Raw genomic sequence first — 18182 nt, 5'->3', positions numbered from 1 at the left:
TGTTTCAGGAAATATGGGCGGGTTTAGCTTCAGAACCGGAAGTGCAGATGTTGTGGGTGAAGTGGGCAATAATATAAATGTTTTACATGTGCAAGGCACATGCCAAACAGTACGGTACACGGGTTCAGGATTTCAAAGTGTCTTAAGCTAACATATAACACACAAGCAAAATGCAGCTGATAGAAGGAAAGATGGAAAGAAGCTGCGTGTGCGCTGAGGGGGATGCCCCGTGAGTCAATGACTGGGGCTGCCTTCTGTGACTTATCACAGATGGCATTCTGAAAGAGAAGCACGCAATGAACTGACTAAAATGAATCCAAAAAAGGAAATCAAAATGTAGAACATGAGTGCTTACATTTAACGTGATTGTTAAAAGATGAAGGAGTCATGGTATACCGGACGTTAAGTAATTCTTCGAGTTCGGTTGATGGATACTTTTTAAGGAGACTTGGAAACAGCTCAATACAAGGCGCTTCCACTAACGCTGCATAGCTCACACACAGCAAGCCCTCTGTGTGGGAGTGTTGGGTGACCCACTGCGGAGCGGCACTGTCAGCACTGGGGCCATCCGCCATCTTATGACTGGAGATCGCTCCACAGTTTCTAAACGAGGCAGAAATCCATTTGCAATGTGAGCACAATGTCTAGCGCTGTAGATTTTAATCAGGAGGCAGGAGAAAAGTTTCTGCAGTTAAAGGCAAATGGACTATCTGACCATGGGTTAAGAACTACCTTAAAGTACGCTCCATAGCTGGGCAGTATTTTGTGGTGCAGTGGCTCTTGTCGCTGCTTCTGGAGTATAAACCATTCACAGGATCAACTAATGACAGTGTTTCCACTCTTGGTGAAAAACCAGACCCGCTTCGGCGGGATCTCAGCAGAGCTTTTGTCTTCGTCACTGGTCTGCTTCTCTTGACTATTAGTGGATTAACTCGCTCATAATCACTATAACTCCCTACACTAGGACACAGAGCTATGTGGTAGTACGGCCATTCCCAGAGAGAGACATGTGGGCAATCATCAATGTTCCCACAACACGAGCCCCGTGCTTTTGATAGATGACGAGAAGCTTCTAAGTGATCTAACATCCTGGCTCCTTCCCATCCTCACGTTGTTATCTCTGCCACCTAGGGGTGAAACTAGAAGCACCTTCTATAGTTTTATAATACCTGGCTTTTGTATGGTACAAGGTACATCATTTTAGGCTCCCTAATCCTCTTCGTGAATGAACACACTCACTAGATCCTTTCTTTCCACCTTTAAGTAAGGATTGAAACCTGCTTCTCCAACACACAGCAAAGTCTGTACAGTTCCTAGTGTCCGGGATATTAGATCGTTTTCTTGGGTCTTCTATGTTGCTGTGTTTTCCCCTATTTCCTTCTTCCTTGATATTGGCTAGCCTGTACCCCACTGCTCCAGATTGAAGGTATGCTAATGGGGTCAAACACAGTTTCATACAGCGGAACTGCACAAGCTCTGCTTCTTGGATGTGGGGAAGAGTCATCCAGTACATGCCTTCGTTGTACGTTTGCATCTATGGGCGGTGTCTGTTGCATTCCCACTCTGGCACGGGTCTCACGCTAGATTCCTCCCCCAGCCTGGAAGTTCTAATGCGAAGTGAGGCAACTGAATCGGCCAGTCCCGAACCAGTTATCTGCCCGACTCTGGCCGTTGTCACACCTGCTGGTCTTTAAGGGATGGGCAATTCCTCGGTGGAACCGCCTGCCAATCCCTATTCACATGAATGGTCCATTTTATGAGAGCAGGAAATCAGTCAAGGCATGAATACTAGTAACCACGAGAATCTGCATCTGACCAGGTGCCCCTCTGCAGTAACTGGTTATTGCAAATGTAATAGTAGTGCTGTTCATTATGCCGCCTGCACCCCAAGCACAGAATGAAGACATTTATGTCTTGGTGATCACTTCTATGCTCCCACTTAGAAAAGACCTGTACATAAAGCCGAAATCCTCAATCAGACACAGAATATATGGAAGATACCCTCTTCCAATCCCACAATTTCCAGAAGAATGGACACCACGTTCCAGGCTTTCAAGGATTGTCCAGTCTGTGTGTCTTGAAGCCCCATAGTTCAATCTGAAGTGGTGATGGCATCCTTTCTGAAGGACTAAACAATGTCCTTCAAAATGATATAATGGTAAAGTGTTCAAAGACTCAAGAGAAGAGGATTTCCCAGGTGGAAAGTCTCTGTCTCTCAAATCAGTCATGGCTAGCTACGATCACCATCTCTACCTCAAGCTCTATATCTACTTGCTCCTGGACTATATAGAGGAAGAACAATGGATTAACCATGGCTAAAGAAACTTGGGAGTAGAAACAAATGATTTATGAGGCCTTCAATGACAACCAAAAGGGCCATGAAAACCGCTCTGTCCATGCATGGATCATAATGTATTGTGTTTTTAGACCTGAGTGCAGAGGCCCAGGAGAAAGCCATATATTCACCCTTTGATGCGAATAATTTCCTCAGTCCAGTAATGCATGAGGTCCTCCTGCAGTACAAGACTGGCAAAGTCAGAGCCAGTGCTATCTATGTGATATCAACTAAACACCTCTTTTTCAGCTGGTAAAAATCTTCCAGCCTTCCAAGGCTTTATAGTCCACCAACTGACATTAGTTACTTGAAATGAAAAAAATTAGGTTCTTATCTTGAATCTTTACTATCTCACCCAGTTCCGACCTCTGCAAAAGTTCAAAATGCCAACTCAAGTTCACTTATAGCAGCCCTACAAAGTAACAAATAGATGTGACCTGTCGACCTTCAAGAAACCCACTTGCATCTTCCCGCCCTGAAAGAGCACGGATGAACATCCCTTTCCCAGTAGTAAACCAACACTACCAGTTAAGGATGCTACCATTCAGTTTAGGTGCTGCACCTCAGATCTTCACCAGCATACGATACACTGCTACCCTTGCCTAGATGATTGTCTCATTCAAGCAGCATACAGGAAGGATGAGGAGTCGGCTCTGACATTGACTTTGGACACCAAGTATAAACTTGGTCTTTCAGACAAGAACTAAAATACATCTCTGGTGCCCTACAGAGAGATTCAGTTCGAAGGGTAAATTTCAGCTCTATCCTGGCCATGGCCCTCCATCCTTCCAAACAGCCAATGGGCATAAGTCAGACAGTGAACCCCAGCTTCATGGTGCCAGCGATTTGGCAAAGCACATGGAACAATAAAGTTGCAACTGTTGAAGTACTGAGGTCAGCTGCAAGAAAAACAGTAAACATATGATCCAATTGATCAATCCTTGGCATCTGTGCATCAAAATCATCATTGTCATAAACCACCCTCCTATAGCGCTCTTCCTTACTCTTTTCATTTTCCTCTCTCCCTGTTTCGTTACTTTCATCCTTTCTCTTTTTGTGTCTTCACTGTGCAGCCCAAAGACACACCCTCTTTCATATTCTTTCTTAAGACTGTTATTTATGAGCATTGTCTGCAGACCTGCAGGCACAGGAGGTTCATAAATAATTCATGTTGACGAGAGAGCGAGGGCACCCCCCCTTCAGCTGCTAAAGAGGGGGCTCACTACGCCAGTGCTTCTGTCTTGTCTTGTGTTTATGAATTCTTCTGCCTCAAAGGCAGCCCCAACACTTGTACGGCTAGCTGTCTCCCACAACGTTTTCATCTCTCTCTCCTTTCTAGCCTCATGCCTGTTCGTTGGCAGATTCCTTTGCTGATTGGGTACCTTTCTGTAAGTAAAATATCTTGTTGACCCCATGGGTTGTTATTGGAGCAATATATACATTTTGTCGTTCCTATGTACATACTAAAGCATATTGGCGAAAAACATGCTGTTTACAATCTGAAGGATAATTTAGATAGACAGTTCAGAGATGTCCACCTTAGGATGGGTGACTCAGTAGAAAGGTGTAATAGAAGAACTAGGCAGGTCAAGGAGTATCAACAAGGACAGGGCAGTTCTATCTACTTCGTTTAAGTAAATAGAGTAACTCATTAGGGATTTTTTTCAACGTCTGTGGTACATCCCTAGACTAAACCACGTTCTTTTTCTTTAAAGGTTGTCTGTGCCACTCTCCACACGCTGCCGCTGCAGGTATGAACGGTGGGGCTCTGGGGCTGGCTAGGAGGGTGGATTTTGGGAGACGACCACAAGGGAAAATTACATAAATAATGAATTTTCCCTCTTGGTCGTCTCTCGAAATCCTACCCCAGCCTGCCTCACCGCTCTTTCCTGCAATGGATGCGGCTGCCACTCTCGTCTCTTCCCCTTTTACCAGAAGTGTCAAAAAGGGACGAATCATTGCAGTGGCGTTTGGCAATGTATAACTATATGGGAAATAATGGATTTTTTTAGCTATACATTGAAAAAAAAGAAAGTATAGACGATTGCTGCCAGGACCTCTTTCAGAGGGCCACAGAGCAAGCAGGAAGTTCTGGGCCCTACCGTGGGGATTGATGTTTATACTCCTGGTTTCCCTTGGCTCGATTTACTATTGGTCCTGAGCAACCTGACCAGGTACCCCCTTCAGCACTTGACTCTCTGTAGTAGAGTGAGTCGAGCATTCCAAGTATTCTTGGGAGGCCCACCCCTAACTTATACACAAACACAAAGTAAAAATAAAGCATACACAAACATTACACACAGTCACCTATGTCAGGGCTCTAAAATTCAATAGGCAAGTCTCTGAATCCCACTTCCCTCTCACTAATGGTAGTGGATATTCTCTGTTCACTATCTGCAGCATTCCTTTAAAGCCCCACTAGTAGTCTGAATCCCATAAGTCCCACTCCGACTCTTCCAAAGCCAAAATATTTCCATGCACTGAACAAAATCCACCTGGGAATTCTGGCCCATATATTAGTCATACCTGCTCCTGTAGGGGTTGTGCAATGGGAGTCCCCTGGGGCGCTTCACTCTCCGATGTTGTGAATTGCTACAGCAACTTCTGACAGTGAGTAGCAATCGTGGCTCTGCTGAAGCAGGGGCTGGGAGTCTGGAGCGCTTTCTCTGGTGAGGCATTAAATTCCTCTGATCATTCTCACAGTAGGGGCTCAGGCAAGCACAGGTCACCAAGGTGCCCTCGCCTCTTAAAGATAGCGGAACCAGGCAGCGTTCATTGTACTTCACAGTGGCCCCCTCTGGCAAATGGGGTCACCAACCTTATTCTGCACACGGGCAATGGCACAATCTGCATGGCAGCAACGTATTCATCATATTGGTCTCCTTTGACATACAGGATCAATGACTTCACTCTGCCCATGGGCTTGCCCCAATTATCATAGCAGTCAGGCTGGCATGCAATCCTCACGGCGGCCCCCTCCTGTATGTGGGTTCACTAAATTCACTCAGCACAAAGGCTACGCCCAATTGACACGGCAGTCTTGCAATCTTCATGGCTGCCCCCTCTGGCATACGGGGTCACCGAGTTTACTCTGCACACAGACAGCGACCCAATTATTAAAATCACACCTAACTTCACGGCAGCCCCTTCTGGCATATGGGGTTGATGACTTTAATCTGCACATGTGTGATGACCAGATTGGTGCAACAGATGCCTCTGCACACCTCGCAATGAGGATCTAGACACCAGGATACCCCACTGCACCTTGCTCCCTCCAAGTTCTCTCCCTTTCCTCACAGGGCACACTGGTCTTGGTAAGCAGACAGGCACTCATGCTCTATTTTCCGGTGGCGAGTAGTATTGGATTTCCCTGGGTAATTTCTCCTCACCCAGCTAGGAGATTGCCGACCTTAGTTCCGAGTCCTAGTTACAACCAGAAGTCTTGCAAACCTTCCCCTCCTCAACATACAGTCAGATTGACTGCATGACAGTTGACAATTTTGGGCGCCTTGAACTCTCCTTCTCATCGTGCATTTTCAGACACATAATATGATTAAGGATCTGAGTCTTTAAAGTTTGTGTTGGGGGTCTGCTTTCTTTTGAAGAGCCCACTCCTCTTCCCTGCCCTTCCTCCAGAAAGCAGTCAGTCAAAGCAGGAGTTGCTCCAAGAGCCGTATTACAGAAAGTGTCCTAGGGCGCAATGGATGTTTGCTCGCAATTTGCGTGCCCCATGCAAATGAGGGATCACCCTCTCTCGATAGCGCTATCGCTACATGTGTGCCGGCACTATCTTACTAAAGAAGGGGCTGCACAAGTGTCTGCAGCCCCTTCTGTAATACGAAAGTGCCCGAGGCACACAAAGCGGGTGCTAACTAACACCTTTTGCTTTTGGGGCAAGTTAAACACACAGCAGTGGAACTTTACAAGGGTGATCCTGTAGTCTTCGCTCCAATGACACAAGTGAAAAGGCTTGTTCACTCCTACTGATCACTACACAGTTTGCTTCCACCACAGCGCTCGTGCTACTTTTTTTTTGTTTGTTGTTTTTTTCAGAGTTTTATATTGCGTGAACTTAACCCGAAGGTATCAGAGCGCTTTACATGAGCACCAGTTGCATTCATTTTTGTTGGGCACGGGGAGATTAAGTGATTTACCCAGTAGCCTTTCACCACTGTGAGGGTGGCGCTTTGGGCGCCTCCCAGTCCTGCAAGTCTAAACTCCATGAGGCATGCATGATTTGTGTTTGCCCATGACAACAAAAATCAAGACCAGGCATCTAGACATCATTGCAACTGGCTCACTAAAGACAGGGGTAACCATCGGTCACCATGCAAGGGACTTTTCCGTCCCAACCTTACAATTCCACCCCCACACTCAAATTCCATTAGAACTAAAATGTATTTGATATTTCTGTAAAATGTATAGCTCACACAATAGGATTGAGTCCCCATTCTCGCTCTGCTTCCTAGTGAAGAGGACCTGAATTTTTTCCCGTTCCAGTTTAACGTACTAGCGCGGAGGCCCAGCATTACTTCTCATTGCAACTTTACCTCAATAGTAACCTTTTAGAAGGCGTCCAGGTACAGAGGTCCTCAGCACTTTTCCCACCAGGGTGCTCCTTTAGAATAGAAAAGAGGCAAGTTATACCATCCCAGTTTACAGGGACTTTCAGCCAGGAAGTGTATTATCTTCAAGACACTTTGCAGCGACATATAGACCTCTTCACAAGAGTAGCGCTAGCTTCCACCTCTATTCCCCATTCGTTGCTACAGGTCCCTAGGTTCAAGCTTAGCAGGTGCGGTGTGTGCAACTTTCCCATGATGGCTGCATCTCACCAGAATAACCTTCCGCTCTCTATCTGTGCTACCACAAATCATTTTGACATTCATAAAAATTTAACAAAATACCTGTCCTGTAGCTAATCAGTGTTCCTCTAATGTTGATCTGTAAGACACAGCACCAGGACACCACTGGGAAGCAGTGGCGTAATAGCTTCATAAATACTTACAAAAGGAAGCACCAGTGCACATCTGCTTGATGAAACCATATTGCCACCCAACTGATCTGTTTTAAATGAACTCTGCACACATTTTCAGTTTCAACTCCGCAGACTTAAGTTTGTTTCTACCTATTTTATTGCTACTGCTCCCTATAAAGGTTTTTAGGAAAATAAATGAACTACTAACCATCTAATTTTCATGAAGGACATCCTCCTCTGGATCCAGTGCAGCCGGTCTTCTACCACTCCACACAACAGACTCGTTTCAACATGTGTGAATCATTCTCTTTAATATTATTAGATCTTTCTGTGGCTTCTGAGGCAGTCTCCCATGCAGTCTTGTTAGCGAGGTTTTATGGGTTGTGAGTGCGGGAGCCTACTCTCGCTTGCATTACAACAAAGTCCAGGACTTTTTTCTCTTAAACTTTTGATTTTAAATATGTGTTGCACGAGGTTCCTCGGTGTCTTCTTTAAGTTTTACAATATTCAGTATCTATGTTTCCCCTTTCTCTAGATCAGTTGTCTTCAAACGTTTTAATTCTGTGCCGCCCCCACCCCTCCGCGGAAATAATAAACCCACCCAGCCCCCCTCAAACATTTTCACACTTATTCTATCAAACTGCCAATGTTTAATAAATGTCTAGGCTTATTTAAACATTGCAGTTAAGTTCTGTTAGCGATTTAAAATTGCAATCAAATACATGATTGCCAAACATAATATTCTGGTCAGCCAGGCCTTACTAGCGTGTAAAAGTATCCACAGTGTTATTATTAGAAATGGGGGTGGGCGTTTGAAGAATATTTGGAGTCCCTTCCCTTTTGACACCTTATCCCAGCCAGGATATAAATGACAAAAGATGTTAGTAATGGCCCATTACTTAATATAAAGCACTTTAATCAGATAAATGCTTCTTTTGGCCAGAGCCTGGCACCGCCCCCCCCCAGTTTTAAGACCCCTGCTCTAGATTAATGTGTTAATTAGGTTTTCATTGCCAACCGATGCAAACACACAATTCATCAGCAGACTTGATGACAAAGCCAATAGCCTTCGACATGGTCTTCGTGCAGTTACTAGCCAATGCATATGGTGAACAGAGCTGTTCATCTCATATAAAGGCTGCTACGTCAGGCCCGTGTTTCATTTTATCGGCTTCCAGATGCTGAGTTTCGTATCCAAGCAAATATTTCCAAAAGTCGCTGTTTAATTCCCTTAGCATTGCACCAGGCTTGTCCCCTGTACCTCCAGTCTCTTAGGAAGCGCTACATTTCTTTTCAAGCCACCACATTCTGTACTTGCTTTCCTTTGTCTGCTGGTTGATGACTTGAACGTTTCCAAAGCTTCAAAACCATGGCTTTTTTCTTGCAGTTATTATTAACCCTTTTCTGGCTCTCCAACAACACTCTCACAGCGCCAGAACACCTAAGGTAACTGGGCTCTGAAAAACAGTTAACATAACATAAGCAGTGTCCCAAACTGTGAGTGGGGTGGCTCATGCCAGGTTTCAGGTTATGCCCAGACGTGGGTCCCCTGTTCTCCATGCCACTGGAATCAAGCTATCCTGACTGAAGAGGGGTGAAACCCCGAAACCGGTCTTAGGATGCTTGTTTCCAGTCCAGGGAGGACCTGGCTTGGCAGTTTGGGTTGGACTGTTCCCATGAGGCACAGGGTCAAGACTGATTTGTATATGGCTGGGTTCAAACTGGAATGGCATGGTGAGCAAAAAAAACGATGGATTTAGGCCCAGATCTCTGTACTGGGGTGAATGTATGACATTCTGCTGCATTCTGTCCATAAACTGTTGTTTTTGCAGGTTTCAGGTTCAGCAGTAATTAAAAACTGACTGTGAAATGAGTATCTGACATGTCCTTCACTTAACATGCAGAAATACTGATCAATTTCTCAATAATGACTGTAAAGATTGTTTGTACATGCTTTTATCCCAAATGTTCCATCCCTCTCCCTAAGTATATATTGTATACAACTTGTTAACCCTGTAATCAATCAATCAATCAAACATTTGTAAAGCGCACTACATACCCGCAAGGGTCTCAAGGCGCTGGGGGGGGGGGGGGGGGCTGCTACTGATCGAACAGCCAAGTCTTGAGTGTTCTCCTGAAGGTCTGCAGGTCTTGGGTCTGTCGTAGGCTAAGCGGAAGGGTGTTCCATGTTTTGGCGGCGAGGTGGGAGAAGGATCTCCCGCCGGTGGTAGTTCTTCGGATGCGCAGAACGGTGGCTAGTGAGAGGTCGGCGGAGCGTGGTTGGCGGTTGGGGATGTAGAAGGAGAGACGACTGTTGAGGTAGGCAGGGCCGGTCTTGTGGAGTGCCTTGTGTGCGTGGATGAGGAGCTTGAAGGGTATCCTCTTGTTGACGGGGAGCCAGTGCAGGTTTCTCAGGTGGGGGGTGATGTGGCTGTGGCATGGTACGTCGAGGATCAGTCGTGCCGAGGCGTTTTGGATGCGTTGCAGTCGTTTGATGAGCTTGGTCGGGGCTCCCGCGTAGAGGGCATTTCCGTAGTCGAGTCTGCTGCTGACGAGGGCCTGGGAGGAGGAGACGGCATTGACTTGCTTGGTCATTGAGAGCGTTGAGTCTAGGATGATTCCCAGGTTGCGTGCGTGGTCTGTGGGTGTCGGGGCTGTCCCCAGTGCTGTCGGCCACCAGGAGTCTTCCCAGGCTGAAGGGTTGGAGCCGAGGATGAGGACCTCCGTCTTGTCCGAGTTCAGCTTCAGGCGGCTGGCCCTCATCCAGTCTGCGACGGCCTTCATTCCTTCGTGGAGGTTGGCTTTGGCGGTGATGGGGTCCTTGGTGAGGGAGAAGATCAGTTGAGTGTCGTCGGCGTAGGAGATTATGTTGAGGTCGTGCTGTTGGGCGACGTGTGTGAGCGGGGTCATGTAGATGTTGAACAGTGTCTGGCTGAGGGAGGAGCCCTGGGGTACGCCGCAGATGATCTTGGAGGCTTCGGATGGGAATGGGGGGAGGCGGACGCTCTGGGTTCTTCCTGAGAGGAAGGATGTGGTCCATTCCAGAGCCTTGTCTCGGATCCCTGCGGCGTGGAGGCGTGCGCGTAGTGTGCGGTGGCAGACGGTGTCGAAGGCGGCGAAGAGGTCTAGGAGGATGAGTGCTGGGGTCTCACCGTTGTCCAGCAGGGTCCTAATGTCATCGGTGGCGGTGATGAGGGCGGTCTCGGTGCTGTGGTTGCTGCGGAACCCTGACTGGGAAGGGTCCAGGAGTCTGTTTTCTTTGAGGTATCGGGTTAGCTGTTTATTGACGATTTTCTCGATGACTTTGGCCGGGAAGCGGAGCAGAGAGATGGGCCGGAAGTTCTTGATACCCTAACAGGTCAAGTCCGCGCTCTATAAAACACAAATAAATAACATTTCATAAATAAAACCCCCTAAACTCATCCATATTACTGATGCTGACCCTGTTCACAGTTTACGTGCTCTACTTCATCTTACGTTCCCTAAGAATGTTTGTTTTTTCTACGTGTAGTGTCTTTTTCATGTGCTCTATGTCTGTAGTATTGCACATACTCACAAATGAGTCACCATTAGTTGTCTGGGTGAGTTCAGATTATGGGTGGGGGTACATGATGCACGATTGAGAGATCTGGAGTATAGTCCGAAGGCAGTTTGGCTTTCAGATTACAAACCATCAATTCTTGGCCTGCTATAGTTACCGTTTTATGTACAAGTGTGTGAAGAGGGTATTAAAAGCTACCAATATTTTAACAGCACCAAAGGAAAAGAAAATGCTGTGTTTACAGGTGAGGAGAGGGAGGTAGAGTGAGTTTGTATGTGAACATGGTGACGGAGAGGTGACACAAGAATGAAGATCCAGAAGAACAGAGTGAGTAGACAGTGATGCTGAGCAAGGAGTTTAAGACTAAGATGTGTAGATAGGGGATTCAGAAAGATTTGGGGAGAAAAGGGTGAACATGTTTAACCAAGAAAGAGGTGTGAAGCGAAGAACGGGAGTAAATGAGACATTTTAATTCTGTTTATTCACAACCACATAATTGTCCTAACTAATGTAACTGATTTAACTAATGATCATTAGCCAAGCCAATTGGCCTGGCTTATTTTACACATATATTTGTTGTTATGTGGTAAGTCAACTAACTCACTGTGAGTCATTTGGGTGTCTCGCAGTGAGGCACCCAAATGCTGTTGAGGTGGTTCGCTGTGTGAAACAGAGAATTTTAGTTCACAAGTTGTAAGCCGCACATTTAATTATGTAGTCCTGCTTCTTGGAAAGAATTCCTAGTTATGCTGCTTTGGCCACACTCCTTTCAGAGACCCCACCTTTTTCATCTTACTTAAAGCAATGCCAGAATGTCTCAGTCTATGCTAAATCTATTGGCGTTGTCAATTTATTTTTTGCATGTTACACAGAAGTCGACCTGCTGTATAACATGGCTTAAAGTGAAAACAAGCGATATGACACGGCCAGCTTCGACCGGCATAGTGTTTTTTCCCGTTAACTTTAAGCCATGTTGCACAACATATCACCTGCTGTGCAACATATATAAAAAAAAACAAAGCCAATTTATTTCGCATAGGCAAAACCTACTGGCTTGGCCAATGTTTGTTATTTCTTTGACTTTTTTCTCTCTTTTTTTCTTCTACTTTTATTCCAGTCTCTTGCTCCATTTTTCACGGCCCTTCTTTTTACATCTGTTCTTCTAATATTTGTCTCTTTCTTCTGATCTTTTCTTCTCATCTTTCTCTCGCTAATTTTTCTTACTCTTTCATTTTCGTCTTTTGTTTCTGTTCTCATTCTCTCAAACTCTCAGAATTTTCTTTAACTGTCGCTCCCTCCTGCTTGTTTTATCCTTTTCAGTCTCTCCCACTTTTGTCTTCTCTTTATCATTATTATTTCTTATTCTTCACTTTGCTTTCTCTTCTTTTCTTTTACTCGTATGTCTTAATCTCCTTGTTTCTGTAACCCTCTTTAGTACCTCTTGTTCTTTCCATCATTCCTCTCTTGTTTTCTACCTACTTCCCTGCCTTTTTTCTTTCTTCCCCTTTCAAATATTCTCTATTCTTTCTCTCGTGCTTTTCTGTCTCAACACTCGTCTTAATCTCTACTTCATTCTTTATTTCCTCATCGTTATTTATTCTCACACTTTCTTTTCCTCCCCTAGTCTCCTTTGCTATTGGCTTATTCTTTTGTGTTCTTTCTTTTTCATTCTTCCATTTCTCGTTCCAGTCCCTCCCTATTTTCCTTAAGCGGTGTGCTGTCTCACTCTTGTTCTCACTGCATCTCCCTCCTAAGCAGTCCACCCCCACCTCCCCCACTTCATCTGTCTTTCTTCTCCTCTCTTCCCTCATCGCCTCCTGACAGTGCTCTAAATCTGGTGTCCCAGCAGACGGGGCCTGGCCTGCGCCTCACCCCTCCCATCACTCGTTCAATCACGGGGGTGACGTTGCGCTGCCGCCAGCTCTGACGCTGTCAACTTTTCCTTCTTCAAATTTGAGCTAAGTCATAATAGTTGTAATGTCTCCCGAGACCCGGCCGGGGCCGCCACGCCTCGCCTCTGCTGGCGATGAGTAAGTGGGGCGCTTTGTTCAAGCCTCCCAGGGCGTATCTGGACCGCTCATACTCCGCGCGTTGCTCGCGGTGTTTTAAAACGGAACTTGGAAGGCCAACGGGGACTGAGTAAACTGCTCCAATTGGCCCCAAAGCTTTTAATATCTTCATCCGTTACTTTATCTACTTGGCCCTCTGTAAACCGTGTGGGCCAATCCCAGTCAGGATATGAGCCACAAAATAGGTTAGTAGTGCTTTTTGTGCTTTGAGAGGGCAGGCACAAAGTCCTACACTTATTTATTTATTTATTTATTACGAGTTTTGTTGTTAAACGTAAACAGTACACCGTCTTGATTTGAGAGGGAGAGTACCTGCACTTCTTGGTAGAGGTGCACAGACATGTTGCGGACACTTCCGGAAGCAGAGAGGTACTTTGCGATAGTGGCTGCACTTCTACTTTTACATTTCAAGTACTACCCATAAGTAGGGGACGCGGGTGGCGTAGTCCCCCTACTATTTTAGGGAGGGGACTCCATTCCCCTAGGCTGAGCCCGAAGGTGGCTGAGAGGTGCCACCTTGTGCCTCATCACTGCAGAGTACATTTACAAACACTGTATGGAAGTAACCTGGCCACAGAGTGTTTTATAACCCCTCCCCACTGGCATCCTTCCTTTTAATTGTGAGATAGCTTCGAGGGAGATGGGGGTTGGGGGTTCGTTATCTTTTAGTCTTTTGACTGAAGAAGACCCGAGAACGTCTCTCCATTCATCCTTCAGTTGTCTAGTGAATTGCAAAATTGTCCTACTGTTGTGCTAGGAAGCTGGGTTTGGAGAGTACCAGCAGGACCCAAACTTGTATTAACAGCAAGTTTGACTGTTCACAACAAACACCTAGCAAATTGTGTTTACTCTCTAGCCACAGTTTAAAGATGCAATACAAAGTTTCACATCCCATCTTAAAAATACTACCACTTACAGCCATATCGCAGCTGAATTGCACATTGAGATGCAAAAAACATGTTTATAAAAGGTAAAACAAACCAATTTTTTTCACGTTTCTGCGTGATTATGTTAGCTTGTTGTTTTTGTAAAGTATGTCTGTTCCATTTTAAGTGAGGACTATTATAAGGGCACACTTCCTGTGATGTCACTTATTCTTCACTGGTGGCCCACTGTGGCAAACGGGATAGCCACAACGAGTCTGTGTGGGCTCTGTGCCCTACGTACAGTGCTAGTTTCTTACCTAAGTCGAAGTCAGCCCTCTCCGGGCATAAAGGTGTCTCCGAAAACAGCCTCTCGCACAGTCTACAGCCCGATTGGTGCAAATCCGAATCCTTACACCTCGCACATTGAGTCCTTATGATAGGGCTTCCCAATGGACCTCGCTCCCTCCAACACTTTCCTCTTCCTCACAGGGCACACTGGTCTTGGCAAGCTGGCAGGCACTGGTGCTCCAGGCTCCAGGGCAGGTTGTCTTGGTTTCCCTAGGTGGTTTCCCATCACCCACCGGAGAGACTAGTAGGCCTTGGCCCACAGTCCTGGTCACAGGCAGAAGTCTAACAGAACCTCCCCTTCTCACATAGTCCTCGCTGGCTGCTTGGCAGATGGCAAAATATTGGAGGCTCAACCTCCCCTTTCTATGGTCCTTTTGCAGACATCAAATGTGATATAGGGTCTGGTTCTTTTAAATTTGATGTTTGGGTTCTGCTTCTTCTGAAGTTCCTCATGAAAGATGTTTGTTGCAGCAGACACGACTCCGAAGCTGATTGTCCACAACACAATTCATGAGAGTGACCAGAGTACACACCAGAATGTCAGCCTCAGTGACATGTGCATCAAAAGATTAATCCCAAGCCCTAAGCCCTACTCTTTATGATTTGCTTATAAGCCACATCTCTCTTCCTGAGCCATTTCCAGGCCCCTTCCTTGTGATTTATCACTGAATGAGCAATCTATTGAAATGTAAAGGGAGACTTCCATTTTCCTCCATAGTGCCCCCCATCTCACACAAATGCAACAATACACAAATCTGTCCGGGGGACTCCTCTCCTCCTCAAGCCTTCACCCGGCAGGCTTGGGCTTCACAAAATGGAACCCAGGGTCATCCTTACAATATACCGTTGCAGGCACACTCACTCAGTGAACATTCACAGCACACTTTGGGTCCAGCACTGCTACCTACATGCAATATTGCCTTACACGTACACATGCATTCTGTACACACACTAAATCAATGTGCACTGTTTAGCATTGAAGCTTTTCTATCTTTAACCAGGGTGTGTTATTTACAAACATACACACTGCCAGCGCACACACTCACTATGTTCACGTTGCACAACACTTTACCCTTCACGTATTGTACTTCACTCAGGCACACATACACAGAGGGAATGCTTTCCCTTCAAACATAATACACATGATTCCATCTCTCATGTAATGTATTTCTCTCAGGCATACATCCACCCAGCAAATCTATTAACCACACATGCATTGCACATTACTGTACTCTTCCCAGACATACATACAACCAATTCAGAGTCACTACTCCTGCGTTGCTCAGCACTACACATCTTACCTGATGTAGGCAAAGAGTGAGATAAGCACATAGAATCGGAACTTAAAACAGGGGAGTGAGCCTGTAGGACTCACTCCAGTGACACAGTGAAAAGGTCCTGTTCATTCCTACTGATCACTAAACAGCAGTGGTGGCTGGCACAGAATGGGAGTGGCAGGGTAAAACATAAAAAAATAAAAATATCTTACCAGGTAAGAAGAAGGGTCTGAGGGAAGTTTTCAGACCTGCGCGGATAAATCCCCTACCATATATGACAACGTAGAATCCGCGGGTCCCTAGAAAAAAAAAATATATGTATACAGACAAGTAACCAGCGCAACCCAACAGGAAAGCACAAATGGAGGAAGTCCTATTTAAGAGGATGAAATCCCATCACCCACCGAGGTGGCATGCCTCATCATTTGGGATCTCCTCTTGGCTGCAACCTGGTGCAGCCAAGGAGCTACAACTCCTTGCTAGTGTAAAGGAGGAGCTCGCGGATGTTTTAGTGTTATCCGGGGGCTAGATCTCCTAAGATCGATGGAGCATGAAACAGTGTGGTGAAAGTGCGTGATGCAGTGTATAAAGAAAGTGCATTACAATTGACTACCAGGAGAAAAAAGAATTTATTAAGTATCCCGTGGTGTCAAGGGTTAAAAACAGTAAGAGCGCGGTCGGAATTAATGTGCGAGCGCGCTGGTGAAAATGCTGAGAAGATCTACATGTTTCAGCCAACCTTGATCAGAAATTGGTCATGGCTTTCTTCAGGGCCTAGTTGTTACTACTGCAATACTAAGTGAGGGAAAACTATCACAAAAACAATTGGATCGATGCAACCAACAGTATACCTGTGTAATGCTTAAAGTAGAAACTACAGGGATATGTGGTGAACTCCTGTTGGAAAAGAAAAAAGACGAATTCAAATATGCATACATGCTTATTGTGTGTATATACAAGAACATTTTCAGTCAATGGAAAATGCTACATTTCTCAGAAAGAATGAGAGAAGGCAATATATCAAAAAAGCTTACCCGTATTAAATTGGGAGGACTACCCACCGCTCCTGTTAACAACTCATGGCGTGAGGCAACGCTCTGTGAACAAAAAGAAGAAACTAGTCCCACGAATCTGGAGTGTTCCTATTATTTAAAAAAATTGTGGACCTGCCTGGCACCACCACTTCTACTTGTTGACCGAATGGGGGTTTATCAAGGTTACCACACGTGTGGAATATGCAGGAAGAAGGAGTCAAATTGCACAATGCTATTTTGAGGAGCAGCGTGCAGAGTGACAAATCAAGTGCAGTCTAACAGTAAGGATGGTTTACTAATGGTAAGTGCATTAAAAAAAATTTCACTGTCGAACACACTCAACATTGACAAGACAAGGGTATTTATAAACGTCACAGGCATGGTGAAAGCTATGCCGAGGCTCTGCTTGGGACAGCATGATGCTTGGTGGCCCGTGTCCTAGAAACCAGTAATAATGATACGCCTGTATTAGTAAAAGCAGTGCCCAGTTGAAAGTTGCACCGGGATTTAGCGTATGTGCATAGACCCTAGCCAGCACCAAAGAAACAGGCCAACTCCCCAACACACCACTGCACTTATCTGTCCGTCGCTACCTCGGGCTCGATCCGGGTTGTCACGAGCAGTAGCGAACGGACGAGTGCGCGGGGTTAAAAACTAAGTAAAAGTAATCATTAAGGATCCTCACCTGTGGCGGACCGTTGTAATTGCGCATCTTGATGCGTCAAGCGGCATGTAATCCTAGCCGCGACCCGCTACTGCGCGACGTGATCTCATGAAACTACCAAAGATTGTGTGGAGTCTGGGTAATGTAGTTTTTTCAATGACGGACGGTATGTTGACATAGACGCGTACATGAAAACACGTCTCTAATGTAAATTTAACACGCAGAGGTAGCGCCCTCACTAAAAAACAAGGTTACTGTAGTATGATTGCCACCACCCGATAATTGTGTAATGGCTTTTCTTTAAGAAATGTAAAGTATGCTTACAAAGCCTAATGTAATGCGATGGACCTGCAAACAAAGATTTTTTTATAAAAACAAATTTGTGCTGTATCTTCAGTACCCTGCTAGCAGGGGTATCGTGCACGATGAGAAAAAGTCCAAGTGCACAACCTCAAAAACGAAATAATGAGGCTATAAACAGAGTATTTAAGTAGAGTTCTGTTGAGGTACCCACAGTCGTGTGCATTGCAAAGATACCTATAGTCTATGTGTAGCAGGAAAAACAGTAAATGCCACTGAGCTCAAAAAAGGCATATGCGAGGAGTGTATGAGAAAATGGGAGGTTATGCCCTAAGATACAAGAGACCGGCTAGTAGGGCCACCACGCTATGGGATGCCAGGAATAAACAGCCGACCACATAGACCGGTTTCCACAGTGTCATCACGAAGTACAAGACTTAAGGATGCTGGAAGAGTCATATTTGCACCCATATAAGTATACTGAACAAGCTGTTGCTGCTGTCGTGCAATACTCCTTAAGATGTGCTAAGGTGGGGCTGTAAATTGTTATATCTCCAAGTAAGGCCCACCGGTTGCAACGTCAAGGGTAAGGAGCTATTCTTGCTGATAATGCAGATCCTGACACCGGTCAAAGAACTGAAGACTCAAACTAGGGTCCACGGGATCTCATCGTTCAGCCCCTCTGAGTCACTGCGTAACTTGAAGACACAACGCTGTTCTTTTCTAAATAGGAATCTCGACACATCAGTGATATGTGCTGGTATGTATGG

This window comes from Triturus cristatus, chromosome 4_1 (assembly GCF_964204655.1).
Source record: "Triturus cristatus chromosome 4_1, aTriCri1.1, whole genome shotgun sequence".
NCBI classification, from domain to species: domain Eukaryota; kingdom Metazoa; phylum Chordata; class Amphibia; order Caudata; family Salamandridae; genus Triturus; species Triturus cristatus.
This window is presented reverse-complemented; position numbering follows the sequence as displayed.